The following is a 17,157-nucleotide window of genomic DNA, read 5'->3' on the forward strand; positions in this document are numbered from 1 at the left end:
CCCACATTCTACCCTCCATAACCTTTGCTGTCATTGACCTAACTCACGCCAAGTACTGTTCATGCCTGTGCACATTGGCTCAACCAGCATCTTCATTTTAAATCATCCTTGTCTTCAAATTCCTTCATGACTTTGTCCCTCCCTATCTCTGCAATCTTGTTCAGCCCCATATCCCTCAGATATACGGACAGCACGCTGGCACAGTGATTAGCACTGGTGCCTCACAGCACCAGGGACCCGGGTTCAATTCCGGCTTGGGTCACTGTCTGTGTGGAGTTTCTACATTCACCACGTGTCTTCGTGGATTTCCTCCGGGTGCTCTGGTTTCCTCCCAAGGCCAAAAATGTGCAGGTTAGGTGGATTGGCCATGATAAATTGCCTCTTAGTGTCCAAAGGTTAGGTGGGGTTATGGAAATAGGGCGGGATTTGGGCCTAGGTACGGTGCTCTTTCGGCGGGTTGGATCAGATTCATTGGGCCAAATGGCCTCCTTCTCCACCGTAAGGACTCTATGGATTCTATGAAATACACACTCTCATCTAATTCTGGACTCTTCAGCATCCTCAATTTTAATCGCTCCCCCATTAGTTGCTATGTCTTCAGCTGCCTAGGCCCAAGGCTTTAGAATTCTGTCCATACATTTGTCTTCCACTTTATCTCACCTTTCCCCCTTTAATACACTCCTTAGAACCTATCTCACTGACCAAACGTTTGGTCATCTGACCTAATATCTCATTAAGTAGCTGGTTGCCATCTTTTGTTTTATAATTTTTCTGTGAAATACCTTGGAATGTTTTAATACATCAAAGGGGCTATTCAAATATAAGTTGTTGTTGGAGAGACCTAGTGAGCAGTTTCCCTCAGAATCTTGTCAAGTGGCACCTTCACTTCAGCAGCTGTCAGCAAGCTGCCAAATTCTGGCCTGCTCTGAACTGTAAAAACTCATGTCCACATTTTTTTGATGGTGATAGGTAGAGAGAGGTGATAGGTAGATAGAGGAGGAGTGAAGTGTTCCAGCTGGGAAATCCAGAGGTACAGATTTCCCGATAGTTCTGCCAAATTTAACAGCAGGACCTCTTTGATTTTTTTTTACTCCATTTCCTGGTCGAAAGCCAACCTGATTGAGAGTTGGGTAGAGAAGCCTGTAGTGCAAGCCCACAGCCAAGGAGCAGTGAGCAGGGATTGGGATCAGAGGGATATCATGGAGAGCCAGATTAGATTCAAGGTGTTGGTATGGGCATTGTTGATGGTTGCGATTAGAACAGGACAGCATGGTAGCATTGTGGATAGCACAATTGCTTCACAGCTCCAGGGTCCCAGGTTCAATTCCGGCTTGGGTCACTGTCTGTGCGGAGTCTTCACATCCTCTCCGTGTCTGCGTGGGTTTACTCCGGGTGCTCCGGTTTCCTCCCACAGTCCAAAGATGTGCAGGTTAGGTGGATTGGCTATGATAAATTGCCCTTAGTGTCCAAAGTTGCCCTTAGTGTTGGGTGGGGTTACTGGGTTATGGGGATAGGGTGGAGGTGTTGACCTTGGGTAGGGTGCTCTTTCCAAGAGCCAGTGCAGACCCGATGGGCCGAATGGCCTCCTTCTGCACTGTAAATTCTATGACGAGTCAGGGGAGGCATTGTGAAAAGCCACAATTAAATCGGGAAGAGTGGCACAGAGCGTTGGGCAGGGCCAGGATCACATTCAGGTCAGGAAGAACTTTAAGGTGGTGGTGGAGGCTCTGGAGAAGATATAAAGTACAGGGTTCAATCCTGGGAAGGGAACAAAGGGAACTTCAGCAGCTGGAGGCAAGTACTTCAGCTCCTCTCGGCCTTTAAGCAGTGCTGGAAATACATTTAACTGATAAAATAAAAACTGAAAATGCTACAGATATCAGCAAGTTAGACAGCTTCTGTGAAGAGAGGCATGTTAATGTTGCAGGTCAGTGATCTTTCACCAGATGTCTTTATCGCCACAGATGAAACCTGTCCTGGTGAATATTTTCAACATTTTCTGATCTTAATTTCTGATGTCCAGCATCCTCCAGTATTTTGCTTTTGATTTCGCTGATAAACCTAGCCTTTCTCACCTCACTTTAGCAGCTGCTTTACGAGATTTGGGAAAAAAAACATTCCTTTGAAAGTAAAACGCTGATTAGAATTTGAGGTTCACGGGCTTATTAAAATATGACCCATCTCTGTGGCTGCCCATACCCACATCCTTCCTTCGTTAAAACTAGTTTCTGTGTGGTTTCCAATTCTCCAATTTCTAACCCCATCCCCCGACCCAGCCAATATTCCCACTTATTTTCCTTTCTTCCTTGTTGGACTCCGTGGTACATTCCAGATTGCTGTCCGATGGTGCTGCATTCACAAGTGTAGTTTGGAGGGAAAAATGTCCTCTGTCCATCTCCCGCCAACCTGGGGAGTTCAAATTATCCCCTTTGGGCAGAATTTAATGAGTCCTTAAAATAAAGTCGGCAGCATGTCAGAGGCAAAGCGGGTACCATACCGCCTGGTGGCGGGAACATACTTACCACGCATTTGTATACCATGATTGGCCATTAAATAGGAACTTTATCAAATTAAGTCCTACCTTCAAGATTAAGCCAGTGGTGCATGGGAAGCTAATGTCTCCTGTTTTCTGACAGATAAAGGTGGAGTGTCCTAGGTGAGGTTGTTCAATCTCTGGATCTGAGGTGAGGTTTCGCCTTTTGGCTAACTCAGCAGCACTGGTGAGACGAGCAAGAGAAGCTGGAAGGTCCAATTGTGGCAAGGGAAGGGGTGGATGTAGCGTGTTCATGGTCGGATCATTAAATAGCAGTGCAGGTCGGTTTGGCTCAGTTGGCTGGACAGCTATTTTGTGATGCAGAGCAAAACCAACAGCGCGGGTTCAATTCCCGTACTGGTTGAGGTTATTCATGAAGGCCAACCTCCCCAGCCTTACTCCTCGCCTGAGGTGTGGTAATCCTCAAATCAAATCAACACCAGTCAGCTCTCCCCCCTCAAAGGTCCAAGGTCACATGTGTCTGTGGCAACTTTACTGGCATAATTGTGGTTGATGTGGGGGGGGGGGACGAGTTGGCTGAGTAGAGAAGGGTTGCCAACGTTCCCAGAATGGCCAGGTGTCCCCTGGAATCAGCTTTTCAAAGCAACCCGGTAGATTTTTTACCGCTACTTACACCTGCCCCAGGAAAAGGATGGACATGTTGATGACATAAACATAAATTTGAATTTATGAGATTGTTTTCCTGCATTATCTTGAGAAAGACATACATTTCTGAAATGATATAATTCTCCCAATTCAGTGCTTAGAAAATCACAGATGTGACCAAGCGAGCTCAGCAACAGGGACAGAGCCAGGGACAGGGCAGAGCTACAATCCTGAGCCACTGTCGCAGTCTGCACTCGCTTTGTGCACCAAAAAACATCCGGGCTCTGCAAAGGGTGTTCGGGTGAAGTTTGCCTCTTTGGCAGTTTGTGCCCTAAGTATGGACAAGATATTAAAACATTTAACTATCAACATTTCAAAAACATCTCAGTTTGAGAAGATCTATTGTAGGTGAGACAGGTAGACAAAGCTTTCTGTATCCATGCTAAGCTTTGTCTGCCAATTTAAGATTTAATGATTCATTTAACAGAATTGGGAGTGTCGCCTGAGGCCTTTCATAAAGTTTAACCTCACATCAGTTTCAGTTATTCCAAAATTGATGCACAATGAACTCAGCTCCAAATATTATTTTAGTTGGTTTTTTTTCCAGACTTGGGACATTGAACACAATTCCTGTTGGAAGCCAGATTTGAATAGTTAACAATTCAATTGTCATTTTTCGTAATGTCACTTCCACCGACAGCTCCCAGAATATGTCCAGCCCAAGATGGCAACCCTAAAGTGGAGACAGGCATGGACCTACAAAATGGGATCTATCATTTGCGAGTTCTGGTCATGTGTGTCCAAGGGAGGCAGCTGCACCACTTACAGCAGGTCAACAGACAGAGAGAGGATTTCAAACTTGATGCAGGGCGGGTCCAGCGGGAGGGAGAGGCAGACCAAGAGTCTCAGGGGGGAGAATCGAGGGATACTGAGAGCAGGTCAAGGATGTTGGAGGGAAGCTACAGGATGATGGCAGACAGGTTGAGGGTGAGAGATAGAAGGTTGAGGGTCACTGGCAGTGGGTGTAGTGGAATAATTGGTTCAAGGATGATTGAGGGAATGCATGGAGTGTTGTTGGAAGAGTCAAGGGCAATGGGAGGAAGCTTGAGGGTGACACAGGGAGAGTACAAGTGGCAGGGTCACGCTGCGTTTCCATTGACATGATTGCTGATAATAGGTTGATCTGACAGGAGATGATGCAAGGGGTCCTGGGTGTGGCCCATGAGGGGGCCGTGCATTTCCATTGGTCAACTGCAGCTGTTCCATGTACACAGACCTTTAAACTGGACCAGACCCCAACCTTTGTTAGGATACCGGATCAGACCCCCAAACAATGTTTTTATTTGTAAAACTGAGAGGAGAGGATACTTCACTCCAGGTGAGATGACTCTGACCAATAGGTAGCTTTTATGTTAAAACAAACTTTTAAATAATAAAACACAGAATTAACCACATTAACATCAAATAAATAGCTTTACCAATATCAGCTAAACAGTTCTTAACTAAACGGAAAAACCTAACTTACGCCTGCCATTAATTCCAATTAAGCAATTCAACTTAAAATCCCATAACAGACTTCAAAATTACAGACTGACCTGGCTCCTTCCATTAATTACAACATCTGTATCCAATTAATATGTCCCACCACCAGTTTAGCTAGGACTAAATACAATCCCTCATAAATCATCTACTTTCCAAGGAATCTCCAGCAATCATAACGTTAGCCGGGCGGCACGGTGGCACAGTGGTTAGCACTGTTGCCTATGGCACTAAGGACCCGGGTTTGATCCCGGCCCCGGGTCACTGTGTGGAGTTTGCACATTCTCTGTCATTCTCCCTGTGTCTGAATGGGTTTCACCCCCACAATCCAAAGATATACATGGTCAGTGGATTGGCCATGCTAAATTGCCCCTTAATTGAAAGAAGATGATTGGGTACTCCAACTTTTTTTTTAAATATCCCATTAGCTATCTAATTGTAAACAAGTAAATGGTTAGAGACCATGGTTCCCACACTTTTTATGACACCTTAGTTACAGCTTTAGTAGATTCATAGTTTGGCTACCTTAACTTAGGTTCTTTAATAATATTACTACAACAAATATATATCTTAACCAAGGCTTTTAAAAAACATTACTGCAACAGATATAAAATACAATATACCAATCTCTTACATTCATCACAACAGCTCATGCCTTTGCCTGCTTTCTTCACATAGCTCACACAGTGTGGATTCTCAGTGGATCTCATACACCCAATCTTTTTGCAACCTTGGGGAGTGGAGGAGGGGATTCACCAGACAAAACACATGGCTGAACAACAACATAGGCCACAAGACCATCAGAAGAAAGAGAGGGAGGTCAGGAAGAATGTAATCAGGGCCTTCATCATCGACAATGAGCATTGGCGCATCAGCGCATGTTCAGGATGCACATCAACTGCCGTCAAATATCTGAGAGGCAATGCCAGAGAAAGCCAAGGCTTTTTCTGGAGGCAGTCATTGACTTGTGGGTTCTTTCAAAAAGACTTGCAGTCCAGCACATTTGCAGGGAACCCATTGCCAGTTGCGCACAAAGTGACTGCGATGTTGAATTTCTATGCCAGTGGATACTTCCAGGGGTCCACTGAGGGTGTGTGTGACATCTCCCTGGCTCTAACATATAAATGCCATAGGGAGGTGACCAATGCTCTTTTCAGAAGGGCAAGCAAATTCATTCAGTTCAGAACTGATGCTGACAGCCCAGCCGTAAGAGCGATCGGCCTCAAGATATTCACACGATTCCCATAAATGCAGGGAATAATAGACTGCGTACATGAGAGCACCCTAGGAATAGGCAACTGCATTTGTGAATCAGAAGGGATTTCACTCCCTTTAAGTTCAACTAGTCTGCAACCAAAGAAAACAAATTATCCAGGAGTGTGCTGGTTTTCTAAGGAGTTTGCATGACTCCTATATGTTTTTCAATTTTCTCCCAGAGCTATCTGAGGATCCTACAAGGTTGAATCCTGGGTGATTAGGGCCAGAATGTGGCTTATGACACCAATGTATCATCCTCACAGCCATGCGGAGCAGCATTGCACAGCACATGGATCAACCAGGGGAAATCATAGAGAGGCTTGCTGAAAATCTCCTTGACTGTTCCAGCAGAACATTGCAATATGCACCACAGAGTTAAACAAAATTGTCGTAGTCGGCTATGCATTGCAGTGTGACATTTCATCGGGGAGAGGAATTGTCTTGTGAGGACGTGGAGGTGCCGCCCTCAGATGAAGATGACAGGAATATGAGAAAGAGGCTAGAGATGATATGGTGCATTTTCAAGAAGCCAGGAATGGGAGGGACATGCCTGGGCTGTCAGAGAGAACCTCATCTATCGTCATCAGTTTGTGCAGAAATGAAGCAACTACCTGACCAGCATTATATCCATCACCTGCAAACCATTGCCCATTCTGAATGTGCATCCACCTCTGCCTGCGTTCACTTGGAGAGGAGGAGGAGGAGGCATTGTGCTAAGAGTGATGCCCTGTTGCTTCCGATGACATTGGAGGCTCTGAGGTCGCCAGTAAAGGGGATGTTGAGCTACTGGGGAATCTAGTGAGTTCTCGAAGAGGACGTCCCGGTGCAGCAGGCTGGTGTTCCTCCCTCTCGGTGTGCAATGGCATCTACATGTTTCCCTGTGGAGAAGGGACATCTGGAAGGAGGTCCTGGTATCTCATTCCACTCTTGCCCAGCCACTGCTTTACTGAGCCACTGGCCAGAGCAACAGAATGCTGGTCTGCACCCATATGGGTCGTCTAATAAACCTGCCCCCCCCCCCCCCAAACTAGGTCAACAACCTGTCCATGAAGGAAGCCACATGCTCACATTCCAGAATCTGGCAGAACTCAAGGCTTAGATGGATTCTTCCACCATCCACGCAAGTTTCCGCATAGCCTCTTGGACCTCCAGATGTTCCCCTCCCTCTCTCTGCACCTCCAGCAGTCTTGCTGTGGCTAAGATCAGAGGACTATCATCAACTGAGGTTCAGAATGCGGCTGATCCCCATTTGTTCTCCTGCTGTCGGGGACCTTGGTTAACACACCCTCTCTCCATGTGGCCCCAATTCTATTTGTGAACCCTCTGAAATCCATGTGAATGAAACTGTGCTGATGGACGATGAGGGGAAGTAATATGCAATGCATCCTTCAGGTGCTTTAGGTCTTCATCCTCAGAGCTGGAGTTATCGTTTTCTGGGTTTGGGTCTTCGCACACTAAGGCAAAACCTTCAGTGGTGAACAAAAGCAAAGACATTATGAAGAACCTCAGTCAACCAGGAAACCAGTTTCATGCGTGTTCCTGGTATATCCACATCTCAACATACTGACCTCGCATTTAAACTGTCGCTTACTCATGTACAACCGTCACATGGTCTGGTCCTATTGCTATGTGGTACTGAGGGTAACCATGCATTTTTAAGCCTCTCACTCTCTCTTATTAAATTCCATCGCTGGGTACCCTCATGAAAGGCCTGTTGATATAACGTCACACAGCCACCTATCCCAGCAAATTTCAGGAGATCATTGTCCTGCAATTTGCCAGGATAGGTGGGTGTGTGGCGTTACATGAATAGGGGCTGGTTTAGCACACAGAGCTAAACAGCTGGCTTTTAAAGCAGACCAAGGCAGGCCAGCAGCACGGTTCAATTCCCGTACCAGCCTCCCCGAACAGGCGCTGGACTGTGGCGACTAGGGGCTTTTCACAGTAACTTCATTTGAAGCCTACTTGTGACAATAAGCGATTTTCATTTTGTTTCCTTTTGCAGTACCGGACACATGTTCATGGCTGGACACCACAGCTGCTCACCTTCTGTGCGATCTCCATCCAGCTCGTCATGGTCAAGCGGGAGGATCTTCTATTGCCAGCCCTGAGGAAGAGCACCTCATGCCCTCCCTGTTGGGGAGGGTTTAAACTAATGTGGCAGGGGGATGGGAACCAATGCTGGAAGTTGGAAGGTAGTAAAACAGGGACAGAAACAAAAGGAAGTAAGGGGAAAAGTGCAAGGCAGAGAAGACATAGTCAGAAATCCATAAGGGCGACAGTACAAGGTACAGTGACTGAGGGGAGCACAGTGAATAGGCCCAGTAATAACAAAAGGAATAAAACTGGAGATGTTAAGATTCAAAACAGGTAAAAAAACCAACATAAGTGTACTTTACCTGAATGCTCGTAGTATTCGGAATAAAGTAAATGAGTTGGTGGCACAAATCATCGTAAATGACTATGATTTAGTGGCCATTACTGAAACATGGTTAAAGGATGGTCACGACTGGGAGTTAAATATCCGAGGGTATCAAACTATTCGGAAGGACAGAGTGGATGGTAAGGGAGGTGGTGTTGCTCTGTTATTTAAGGATGACATCCGGGCAATAGTAAGGGATGACATCGGTGCTATGGAGGATAAGGTTGAATCCATTTGGGTGGAAATCAGGAATAGTAAGGTGAAAAAGTCACTGATAGGAGTAGTCTATCGGCCACCAAATAGTAACGAGATGGTGGGGCAGGCAATAAACAAAGAAATAACTGATGCATGTAGAAATGGTACAGCAGTTATCATGGGGGATTTTAATCTACATGTCGATTGGTTTAACCAGGTCGGTCAAGGCAACCGTGAGGAGGAGTTTATAGAATGTATCCGCGATAGTTTCCTAGAACAGTATGTAATGGAACCTACGAGGGAACAAGCGGTCCTAGATCTTGTCCTGTGTAATGAGACAGGATTGATTCATGATCTCATAGTTAGGGATCCTCTCGGAAGGAGCGATCACAATATGGTGGAATTTAAAATACAGATGGAGGGTGAGAAAGTAAAATCAAATACTAGTGTTTTGTGTTTAAACAAAGGAGATTACAAGGGGATGAGAGAAGAACTAGCTAAGGTAGACTGGGAGCTAAGACTTTATGGTGGAACAGTTGAGGAACAGTGGAGAACCTTCCAAGCGATTTTTCACAGTGCTCAGCAAAGGTTTATACCAACAAAAAGGAAGGACGGAAGAAAGAGGGAAAATCGACCGTGGATATCTAAGGAAATAAGGGAGAGTATCAAATTGAAGGAAAAAGCATATAAAGTGGCAAAGATTGCTGGGAGATTAGAGGACTGGGAAATCTTTAGGGGGCAACAGAAAGCTACTAAAAAAGCTATAAAGAAGAGTAAGATAGAGTATGAGAGTAAACTTGCTCAGAATATAAAACAGACAGTAAAAGTTTTTACAAATATATAAGACAAAAAAGAGTGGCTAAGGTAAATATTGGTCCTTTAGAGGATGAGAAGGGAGTTTTAATAATGGGAAATGAGGAAATGGCTGAGGAATTGAACAGGTTTTTTGGGTCGGTCTTCACAGTGGAAGACACAAATAACATGCCAGCGACTGATAGAAATGAGGCTATGACAGGTGAGGACCTTGAGAGGATTGTTATCACTAAGGAGGGAGTGATGGGCAAGCTAATGGTGCTAAAGGTAGACAAGTCTCCTGGCCCTGATGGAATGCATCCCAGAGTGCTAAAAGAGATGGCTAGGGAAATTGCAGATGCACTAGTGATAATTTACCGAAATTCACTAGACTCTGGGGTGGTCCCGGTGGATTGGAAATTAGCAAACGTGACGCCACTGTTTAAAAAAGGAGGTAGGCAGAAAGCAGGAAATTATAGGCCAGTGAGTTTAACTTCGGTAATAGGGAAGATGCTGGAATCTATCATCAAGGAAGAAATTGCGAGGCATCTGGATAGAAATTGTCCCATTGGGCAGACGCAGCATGGGTTCGTTAAAGGCAGGTCATGCCTAACTAATTTAGTGGAATTTTTTGAGGACATTACCAGTGCAGTAGATAACGGGGAGCCGATGGATGTGGTATATCTGGATTTCCAGAAAGCCTTTGACAAGGTGCCACACAAAAGGTTGCTGCATAAGATAAAGATGCATGGCATTAAGGGTAAAGTAGTAGCATGGATAGAGGATTGGTTAATTAATAGAAAGCAAAGAGTTGGGATAAATGGGTGTTTCTCTGGTTGGCAATCAGTAGCTAGTGGTGTCCCTCAGGGATCCGTGTTGGGCCCTCAATTGTTCACAATTTACATTGATGATTTGGAGTTGGGGACCAAGGGCAATGTGTCCAAGTTTGCAGATGACACTAAGATGAGTGGTAAAGCGAAAAGTGCAGAGGATACTGGAAGTCTGCAGAGGGATTTGGATAGGTTAAGTGAATGGGCTCGGGTCTGGCAGATGGAATACAATGTTGACAAATGTGAGGTTATCCATTTTGGTAGGAATAACAGCAAACGGGATTATTATTTCAACGATAAAATATTAAAGCATGCCACTGTTCAGAGAGACTTGGGTGTGCTAGTGCATGAGTCACAGAAGGTTGGTTTACAAGTGCAACAGGTGATTAAGAAGGCAAATGGAATTTTGTCCTTCATTGCTAGAGGGATGGAGTTTAAGACTAGGGAGGTTATGTTGCAATTGTATAAGGTGTTAGTGCGGCCACACCTGGAGTATTGTGTTCAGTTTTGGTCTCCTTACTTGAGAAAGGACGTACTGGCGCTGGAGGGTGTGCAGAGGAGATTCACTAGGTTAATCCCAGAGCTGAAGGGGTTGGATTATGAGGAGAGGTTGAGTAGACTGGGACTGTACTCGTTGGAATTTAGAAGGATGAGGGGGGATCTTATAGAAACATTTAAAATTATGAAGGGAATAGATAGGATAGATGCGGGCAGGTTGTTTCCACTGGCGGGTGACAGCAGAACTAGGGGGCATAGCCTCAAAATAAGGGGAAGTAGATTTAGGACTGAGTTTAGGAGGAACTTCTTCACCCAAAGGGTTGTGAATCTATGGAATTCCTTGCCCAGTGAAGCAGTTGAGGCTCCTTCATTACATGTTTTTAAGGTAAAGATAGATAGTTTTTTGAAGAATAAAGGGATTAAGGGTTATGGTGTTCGGGCCGGAAAGTGGAGCTGAGTCCACAAAAGATCAGCCATGATCTAATTGAATGGCGGAGCAGGCTCGAGGGGCCAGATGGCCTACTCCTGCTCCTAGTTCTTATGTTCTTATGTTCTTATGGTGAGCCTGCAAGAGAAACCTGCAGCAAGACACTGCTGAACCATAAGATTACACTTTATTGGAATGCAGGCATGATGCTGATGTGGGGGGGGGGGGGGGGGGGGGGGGAGAATAGTGGTGATGGGGGTCATGGTGATGGGGGCCCAATAAGATGCTTGCTATGGAGGAATGGAGAGAGTAAGGAGGTCCAGGAAGAGGATTGAGTGGAGGGGAGAGTGTGAGGAATCTAGGAAGATGAATGCTGTCGAGGAGAGGGAGAAAAGAAAGGGGCGCTAATTCACGAAAACTATCAAGAGGGACAGAGACAGTGGTTCAAAAAAATGGCTCTTTACTGGTCCTCCAGGTGGAAAACCTTGCTGCCAACTTCCACCCTGCCCGCAGAGACTGGATGCTTGCAGAGGTGGGACTTCTAAAGTCTGAAATTGAGTCAGGTGTCAGCAGGGGCAGATTTGCACATGCCCACTGCAAGCACTTACAATTTGCATCGTAACAATATGCCTTGTGGATCACTCTTCTGATTCTATCCCCATTCACTTAGTTTTTGCATCCCACCCCCGAGCTCACCCCATAATACAAGGGGTGGGTGGGCTCCAAAATCGATAGCCTGAAAGCTATATTGAAATCAGTAATCAAGGGTCAATTACCAAGACAAATGCCCTGGTAGTATACTGCCCATGTTATAAATGGTCTGTTGTGGTCAGCCGGGCAGGAGTGGACAGCCTGATTTTTTGCACTACTTTCATCAAAGGACAGGAAGGAACCAAGGTGGGGGGTCGGGCGCGAGCTCGGTGGAGGGGTGGGGGGAGCGGATCCCTTTGCAGATTGGGAGGTGTCCCACCAAAGATGGAACCCCCACTTCCTTCCAAACGGCCCGCGGCCTTAACCTCAACGATCTCTTTCACCTGCCGAAACTCTCCCTCCCCAAGACCCTGGACTAACCAGCTCGGGGGTCCATATCTTATTCCTCCCCTTCTTTCAGTCCAGCCAGTAGCCACTAACATGCTCTTAGTGCTGCTAGGACTGATGGAGCTACCAGAAAATCAGATTGGCCAGTCAATCCAGAGGCCAGGGCCTCTGACCTCATGATGGGCAGAAGTCCCACTGGTCTTTGTTCGACCCGCCAACAGTGCTTTATGACTGTGGAGCGGTCCAACATGTAACATATCGAATAGGGGGTTGCATCCATGCACATACACACACCCCACTCTATTGTATTCAGCCCCTTGTCCCTTAGTCAGAGGTGTGGGTGCAAGTCTCACTCCAGAAATTCAGCTCAAAAATCAAGGCTGACGTGTGCGGAGGGAGTGCAGTTGGAAGTGTTGTGTTTCAGATGAGCCACTAAAGTGAGGCCCTGTCTCCCAGCTCAATTGGGGGAAGAAGATCCCTTGGCATTCCTTCAAAGGCCAGGGGAATTATCCCTATAATTTTTATCCCTGAACTAACATGACAGAACCATTTTACTGGTCATTATCACATTGTTATTTGCAGGAACCTGCGTTGTGCAAATTGACTGCCACATTTCCTGTATCACAAATAGTAACTACAATTCAAAAATGTTCCATTGGCTGTAAAGCACCGTATGATGTTCCATGGTTGTGAAAGGTGCTTTTCGAGCGAGTCTTTTTTCTTTCAAAGTGTCTACCGTAATTGCACTGTGATGAAGGTGAAAATCTAACAAAAGCAATAAATACTTAGCAATTTATATAGCATAGTAGGTCATTTTATGAGATTGTTTCCGAGCCTGAAGCCTTGCACATCAGTTGTGTATATCGGGAATTTGCATAAATAAATGAATGGAAAATTGGAGAGAGGGACATTGCATGCATGGATTCCAGATCTACACTTTTAAGGAATGTCTTAAAAGAGGAAAGTGAGGGAGAGATGCTGTGGGCGTAAGAATGGAATTCCAGAGCTTAGGGTCTAGGCAACTGAAGGCACAGCCACCAATGATGAAATGATTAAAATCGAGGTGATCATGAGGCCAAACTTAGATGAGGATGGAGCGTTTTGGGGATGGAGGAGCTTACAGAGATAGGGAGGGGGCGGCCTCAGAACAACTTAGAAACAAAGATGAAAATTTCAAAATCAATTTGGTCATTTACATTAGTCAGCACATACAGAGGTGAGAGGTGAATGAGACTTAGTGGGAGTTAAGACACAGGCAGCAGAGTTGGGTGACCCCAAGTTTATGGAGAGTAGAATGTGGGAGATCAGGCAGGAATGTATTGAGATAATCAAGTCTAGACAATAGAATAAATGCGGGTTTAAGAGCAGATCTGCTAAGGCAGGGATGAAGTTAGGCAATGTTACACTGGTGGAAATAGATGAAACATCTATACATAAAATGTTTATGGTATCTAAGTTTGTTCTTCGTGAAAAATATAAATGAGGGTATTCTAGTTGCATCATCAATGAGCCCCAAGGAAAATGAATAAAATATATGTATTTGTTCCATCTGTTAGCTGTACCATCCATCCAAGGATCAGAGAGTTGGCACAAATTGTTTCCTTTTAGCAGGAAGTGCAAATCTCGAGTTAAGGGGTACAGGTCTTTGCAGATGGTTATTTAGAGTATTGACAGTGGCCTGCTAGGAATGGTCACCTCTTAGTCTTTTCAGTTACTAGAAGTTACATACAGAAGGAGAACCTAGAGGAGGAAATTCTAAAGGGTATTTTTACATCATTTAATATTTTTAGTTCATAATTTGAATATGCCACTGACTTGAGAACAAAGTTGCCCTAGATCATTGAGCCGATGTAGCTAGTTCCACCCACAAGCCACTCAGAAGCTGCTTTATCATGCATTCCACTCTGTTATTTAATCTCCAACAGGAAAGTCCTGCACAATTTCTCCCAGTTCTCAAAGGTAATTCAGTAAAATTCTAAACCTCTACAATTGTTTTACAATTACGTTATTTCACTTGTAAAGCTGGAAAAGAACTTCAGGCTCATAAAAGTGAAGCTGAAGATGCTGGGATCACTCAGCAGGTCAGGTAACATCCACAGAGAGAGAATCAGAGTTAACGTTGTTGACCTGAAATAATATTGACTCCAATTTTAATCTGTCCCCCACCAACAGCCTGATGGAAAACATGCAGAGTTGGGTAGAAGGCAGTTAAAATGAGCCTAATCGCTTATCCTATCTTAACCTGCTCTTTTGAACAGGCAAGCAGAACAGCCACAGGAAGTGGGTGCTTGTTTAAATGTACAGACTGACTCCAATTATGGAAAAAATTGCATTTATATCGCACTTTTTGTGACTGACAGGCATCTCAAAGTGTTTTACAGTCAACAAAGTGCATCTAAAGGGAAGTCACTGTTATAATGTAGGACACATGAGGTAAAATTTTTCAGGCGGTGGAGAATCGGCAGGAAATGCAGCCCTGCAGCCCATGCAGCTCGGCTTGGGACTACTGTCCTTCACGCTTGGTGAAACTCGGGGAGCTGTCAGTCAATCAGATGAGGTGGTGGGGGTTTTGATGGAGAGACCAGTGGGGAGGGAGCGCCCACAGTTTGGAAATGGAGCGACTTAGGGGGTACACCCAAAGTATAAATTGGGCCTTTGAAGGAACAGCCCCTGCTTCTTGCCCAAGGCCCGAACAGAGTGACCCGCTGGGCTTCCTGCCCTGTCCCTGAAACCCCCATCTCAGCCACAAGATCGAGGTTGGGCAGGAATCTGCCCTTAAGTGGCCAATAATTAGGCCAATAATAATATTTAATGCCCTCCATTGGGACAATGGTGGACAGGCCACCTTGGGCCTTGAAAAGCCAATGTAAAATAGTGACAGATTGGAGGCTGCCAGGAAGGCCACCCGGGGAATTTCATGGCCCCCGCTACTTGAAATCCTGCCATTAGGGAATTATAAAATTCTGCCAATTGTGTCATCCTACTGTTGAACTCAAACCCCCACTCTCCAGCTAGGTAGTGGATCTAGTCAGGTTCAGGTGGGACTCTAGGAACACTTATTCAATTAAGGCTTTCGTCTGGTCCGCCACCTGCTTCTGAACTGGCGTGCACCATAGCTGCTCTCAATTTAAAAGCAGGACCATTAAATCTGTTTCTCTCTCCACAGATGCTGCCTGTTCTGCTGACTGGTTCCAGAGTTTTCTGTTTTTATTTCATATTTTCAGCGTCTTCAGTATTTAGCTACTGTATCAAAGTAAAACTATCGTATTGATTTGTGCACACAAAATAATATCAATTTCAACCTCTTTCTGGGCCCAAAATGGCGTTATTGACATTTTGGCACATGCTTCAATCTCAGCATAAGGGTACTGCTTCACACAGTTGCTGGGTAAGAAGGTGATTGACAGTTTGAGGCACAAGTATTGATGAAGATGGTAAAGTACCCATAAAGCGCATTACTGTGAATGATTAATGAAACAGTTGAGAGGCAATAGATAAATAGTTGGTAGAAAATATTGAGAGTCGTACTATGAAAGCAGGAAAATGGGATTAGAAAAGATTTATACCTGGGATGGGGGGAACTACCTTACAGGGAAAGGTTGGGCAGGCTGGGCCTGTATGCATTGGAGTTTAGAAGACTGAGAGGTGATCTGATTGAAACATATAAGATCCTGAGGGTAATTGACAAGAGTAGATGCTCAAAGAATGTTTCCTCTTGTGGGAGAGACTAAGGGCATGATATCTCGGGCCCCTTCTACAGGCGCGCAAATCCAATAATGGCCTTTAACTCTCTGAGAGGGCCAAAACAGAACTAACTGGGGCTAGATCTCAGAATGAGATGTTACCCCCCCCCCCCCCCCAGTGACGTGATGAAGTTCATGTCCTTTCTATCAATTTAAATATTTTTGAATATAATTAAACGGCTTTACTCTGTGGTGTCCAGCCATGTGTGATGTTCCTCCACAGCAGCGTGACGTTACGCTGGCGCGGTTCACCACTGATTTACAAAATCAAAAAACAGTCGTCATGACCACGCTGGGGGAACGGAGGTGCCTGTGGCCCCGGGATTGAGGCCTGGCACCCTGGCAGTGACCCCTGGTGCTGCCAGGAAGCACCGAGAGGAGACAGTGCCAGGGGACAAACCCTTTTCCATTGGGGGAGCGGGGCAGCCCCTTATAAGTGGGTGGGGGAAGTGGAGTATGCACCGGAGAACGTGCAGGGGGTTGGAGAGAGAATGAGAGTTTCCCCCAATGCATCTGTGGTGGAGGGGGCCTGCCCTGAAGCGTGTGGGGGGGGGGGGGGGGGGGACCTCCATATATGTGGGGGGGGAAAGTATATTGTTGGTGCAGAACGTTTGGTCCTTTAAAGTTGGCACCTCCACCTCTGTGTAGCCGGGCATGCCAGCTCTGTGAGTCCCGTCCCACCAGAGTAATGGTGCAAGGTACACCCAAGGATATTTTTCTGATGAAGTGCTAGAAGATCTGGACAGAAAATCTGGCTGTGTTTCTGGGGAGAAACACACCGGTTTTCAGTCAGGAACTGACACGCCATTTTCTTTCCCATAACATTCTGCCATGTAACTAGGGGATACAGTTTAAAAATAAGGAGTGCCTCATTTAAGAAGAATTTTTTCCTCTGAGGGTGGCAAGTCTCTTCCCCAGAGAGCGGTGGAGGCAGGGCCAATTAATACTTTTAAGGCAGATATAAAAAGATTCTTGACTAACAAGGAGTCAAAGGTTATCAGGATTCGGCAGAATGTGGAGTGGAGGCCACAATCAAATCAGCCATGATCTTATTGAATGGCAGAGCAGGCTTGAGAGCTGAATGCTCCTGCTCCTAATTTATATGTATGTATATGCCTGTAGAACTGATGTGAAGTTAAAACTGGGACAGACACACACACAATCCATTGGCTTTACTTGGGAGCTGCTTTATTTTCATTGTACAGCGAGCTCACTTAAAAGTCAAAACTAAGTAAAATGACAAGGCCGTTCTTTCAAGTTGATAACTGTATGTATAA

The 17,157-nt window shown here is 45.4% G+C and overlaps 1 protein-coding gene across 1 annotated transcript in view; it reads left to right on the forward strand.

Annotated features, from left to right (window-relative positions):
- Positions 1-17,157, forward strand: part of rxfp1 (relaxin family peptide receptor 1) — a 223,844-nt gene that overhangs the window by 182,980 nt on the left and 23,707 nt on the right. The gene's annotated exons all lie outside the window — the stretch shown is intronic.

This window comes from Scyliorhinus canicula, chromosome 3, assembly GCF_902713615.1.
Source record: "Scyliorhinus canicula chromosome 3, sScyCan1.1, whole genome shotgun sequence".
Taxonomy (NCBI): Eukaryota; Metazoa; Chordata; class Chondrichthyes; order Carcharhiniformes; family Scyliorhinidae; genus Scyliorhinus; species Scyliorhinus canicula.